A 5,000-nucleotide genomic window follows, 5' to 3' on the forward strand; every position below is an offset into this window, starting at 1 on the left:
AGTAAAAATATATTTTTTTTGTTATACAAATAAAAATAAAATGTTTTTCATAAACTTTTTTAATAAAATCTTTTTCTTCGAAATAAAAAAAAAAAGAAAAAAGAAAAGAAATATATTACTTATAATACAAACGAAAGTGAAATGTAACTATTATATTACTGTGGCATTATTGCAATACTATAGTACATTAACGTAAAAGCACGCGCGATCAAAGTTTTCTATATAATGTAACGTAGCATTCCAATTCGATATATAAAATACGTAAAGATTCTCTTTACGCCGATACGACGTCTTTTTCTACTATCTGTTTCTTCGAAACTCCATAAAAAAACGTTTGCATTTTTATACGTTGACTCATAAGAATCGTAATGACTTTTTAGATATGTCACGGAAATGTTTTATTTAGAATCGTAAAGAAAAAGATATCACACGTGGAATATAAATTTTTCGTGGCATTCATTGGTAATAATTGAGTAGTTCGATGCGTCGGCTTCTTATTCGGTTAATGCGGAAGTTATTCGATCGTTTCGTTCAATTAATATATTTTTTAAAATACATTTTTGTATTCGAAGATTTTTCAATTTTTTTTTTGTTCTTCTTTCTATTTTTCCTTAAAATTGTCATGAAAGTTATTCTTATTATTATTATTATGTTTTTTTCTTTTTTCTTCTTCCTTTTTCTATGATGAATTCGAGTCGAACGAGTCAACTGGCCGAACACTATAAAAGGAAATAAAAATAAATAAATAAAACTAAGGAAACATAGTGTCTCCCGAAGAAGGCCACCGTGATCGCTATAATTGAAAGTTTCTCATCGAAACACCTTATTTTTCTTATTTCTCTTTCTGCATTAATTGTCAACCTTTGAAATGTTATCAATAATTATTTAATGAAAGAACGAAGAATTATCAATAAGACTTTGATCTTAGAAAATTGTTATTCGATTTGGCCTATTCCAGTTACTATTCTCGTGATCTTACAGAAACTTCCTTTGCGAGAAATTGAATAGCTTACTGATGAATAACAATGTAAGTAATTGCAAAATCATTCGTAACGAGTATAGGATCCAATCGTTACCGTATATAAAAATAGGATATCTATACTTCTTATTCAAATATTCTAATTCTATTACGTGTGAACATTTCCAATAATTTAATTATACTGAAAATCTTTCCTAATTTTAATTAAAGTTTGCCAATACGTAGAGAGAGAAAAATTATTTAAAGAAAACAAATATTAAAAAAGAAAAAAAGAAAGAAAGAAAATGGAAAAAGATATTCTTTATATAAAAGGACAAAAAGAAAAGGATAAACACGATTTATTTCAATCGAGTTATAAGTAATAATCAAAATAATACTCAGTGGTACCAGAAAAAAACGATTATGAAAAATAGTAAAAATAATATCCAGATGAGTACGTACATATTAATGCATATCAAAAAAGAAAGGAAAATATAGAAGTAAAAGCGGAGAAACATATCTGTGTATGTGTGTATACGTAGGAAGTGTTTCACGTAACTTATCTATTTTCGGTATGTGGCAGTATTATTCTGAGGCCAATCGTGTCAACACACGGTGAGCTAATATTTTAGCTATTTCTTTAATCTCCTCTCGCATATCTCTTCAATTTCAATGTTATGGCGTCCGTATATTAACGCGTGATCGCAATCGGCTTTGATTTTCTTATGATTATGCGAAATATATATATATATATATATACATACATACATACACGCGTGCGCGCACACACACACATACAAACATATGCACATAAACATACGAATATATATACGTGTCTACGTAGGAAGAACGTAATCATGGACGCGATAGTAATATGTAATGCCTTTTCAGAGAGGAAGAGTGAGACACCATCGAAATGACAAAACGAACGGGCGTAACAACGTGTAAAGATGAAAGACAAACTAATTCCGGAAAGAAAAAAAAAAATACCGAAGGAAGAGAATTCAAGCAAGAAAATAACGATCAAACAGAAACTTATTCTTCCTTATTATGAGATATTGTATAATGACAATTAATTTCAAGAGAAATGTATTTCAATGTTTAATAATAGTTATTATAAATATCAATAAAATTACATTCGAAATTTCGAAAAAAGATAAGATATTCAATAATTCGTATTTTTTACTTACAAATAAATTAATTCGTATCAAATGAATTTTTATCGTAGATAATCGTAGAAATAAATTTAACTCAAAATATCGATGACATTAAATTCCAGAAAATTTTAATCAAAATATATTAACTTTTTGTAAAATATTTTTAAATAACGTTTATATTTTTTAGAGAAAACAAAAAACAAAGAAAACAAAGTAATATGCAATGAATCATGCCGCAATATAGACAATCTGATCGTCTATCTCTTTTTATATCTATACGATTTATCCGCACTTAATTAAAATTAATTTTGACAATGAGTCGAACTTATTTGCTTTTTTTTTTCATGTACAATGAATTTCAATGTATTACGAATGTATTTCAACGTATACGAACGTAGAACGTGATCGAATTTGTTTTCATGTTGATTGTAGTTATCGAAAGGACACGAGGCATAGAAGTTGGATCGTGAGGATAAAGGAAAATGTTTGATATGTAGGTGTAATCGAGGGATGTTGGTAAATCGTCCAATAACCCGAGGACATCGTTCGAACAGCTGCTTCTACAAACGAGTCGACGAGTCGACGTGCTGATCACGGTCGACAAACTCTCTTCGATAGAAACCAAGAGAGAATGAAACAGAGAGAGAGAGAGAGAGGGAGAGAGAGAGAGAGAGGGAGAGAGAGAGAGAAAGAGAGAGAGAGAGAAAGAGAGAGCGAGAGAACGAGAGAGAGTGAGAGAGCGAGAGAGCGAGAGAGAGAGAGTTAAGTACCTGGATAGTGAGATTTGTGTTCACGCATCTACTATACAAGGATAATTAATCAATACGAGAGTCACTCAATTGATTTGATTGATTGTTCCTCACTTTTAAGGTCAATATAACAACAAATAAAAAATTTATAAAGATTTTGTTACCCCTCTTTTCTTTTTTTTTCTTTTATTTTTGTGGTTAATTATTTTCATTTTAATAAATTTCTGTATTCATTTCACAGACAATTTGATATAAACGCGTACGATTGAATAATATTGAAGTGTGTAAAAAGTAGTATTAAATTTCAAAAAAATTAACATAAATTTGACATTTTTAGAGGCTATAACTAAATATTATTTTGTTGAAAATTGTTCTGAAAACTAATGGATAATATTTATATATTTTTACATTATATTTTTAACATTATTTGCTATATATATATATATATATATATATATATATATATAAAGGTTGAGAAGAAATAATTGTTAAAATATATTTGATATATTTAAATGTTATAATTATAATATTATCATTATAATTTTCAATTCGTGATTGATCAAGCATTCGAAACGGCTGATTTATTTTCTTCAGAATATTTATCAAACGTTAAATATGTCGGTACGGACTAATGTTTGTATCACTTTTATCGAAATTAATTTATATATCAAAGAATTCAAAATACAATAAAAGGAAGGAACAACACAAGGACAAAATCACGATTCCAATATGAGAAATATCTACCTAATTTCAAATAATTCTCGAGATGAGATTCTAATTTGAACTGTAGTGAACGAGAGAGTGAATTTAGTGTGAGTTAGTAAAAGAGAGAGAGAGAGAGAGAGAGAAGGAAGGAGAGAGGGAGAGAAAAAGAGACAGAGAGATGGTGACAGAAAGAGAGAGAGAGAGAGAGAGAGAGAAAGAGAAAGAGAGAGAGAGAAAGAAAGAGAGAGGATATATGGACATCGAGTGGACTTTATCATCACCACGAGTGTTATCGGCGAATTAGCGTACCGTTAAACGATGAGAATCGTGTGCGCATCTTCGCATCTTTCGAACGGCTTACGTAAATTAATTTTAATTAATTACTTGCTGTTATTTGATATAAAAAATCTACATTTTTCAAAGCCTAGTATAGTAAAAAAATCACAATAGAAGATCGGCAAATAATAATGTAAATAAAATGAAATATTATTCATAAATAATAATAATAATAATAATAATAATAATAATAATAATAATGATTAGGTGAATAAGAGTAAAATATTATTTATATTAAATATATTTATTTATTGGAAATTCTTTTAATTTGACATTGCAAAAGATATAAAATAATTATTAATGGATTGCAAATAAACAAATAAAATATTAAATTACAAAAAGGAAGTAGTTTTCTTTTTCTTTTTTTTCATTTTGTATTTTTTCTTTTTCTTTTTTTTTTTGATCAGATATTTTTATTTTTATCGAAAAGGAACGCAAATGCTTTTATGATTTTCAATTAATTCAATTATTTGAAAAATTAACAATCTCAGACTCGTTAATTTATTAAATAAAAATGAAATATGATTACTTGTGTGTTCACGATATATATATATATATATATATATATATATATAATAATAATAAAATAAATAAAAATATATATTATCGTGAAAAACTACTAAAAAACACTAATCGTGAAAAAAATTTTAGAAAAGGAGGAACAGAAAAAGAAAAGACAAAAAAATAACCACAAAGAAATAGAAATATTCATGAATATTATCGAACAAATCGGATCGCAAAATAAATGTTTTTAATCAGGAACGTATCCGTGTAACGAATTACAGACACTAATGGATACTAATTTAGTAACAGCGTTGTTTTCCAAAATGAACGTTTTCTACGATTTTGATTAATATCGCGCAGATCAACGTTTCGGTCCTCGCACAGATGTTGCCGTAACCTTTCTCGTAATAAACGTCATCGGTTCATGTTCACCAAGTAGATACCGACAATTTATTGTAAAACGAACGCGTACATACGTAGGAAAAATGAGTATTGCAATCAATTCATTGCTCTTTTTATAAGGATTCCTGAGCATGATCGAATAGATCGAATTGCTGAAATTTTTATCGTCTTATTAAAAATCGAAAATAT

This window comes from Vespa crabro, chromosome 3 (genome assembly GCF_910589235.1).
Source record: "Vespa crabro chromosome 3, iyVesCrab1.2, whole genome shotgun sequence".
NCBI classification, from domain to species: Eukaryota; Metazoa; Arthropoda; class Insecta; order Hymenoptera; family Vespidae; genus Vespa; species Vespa crabro.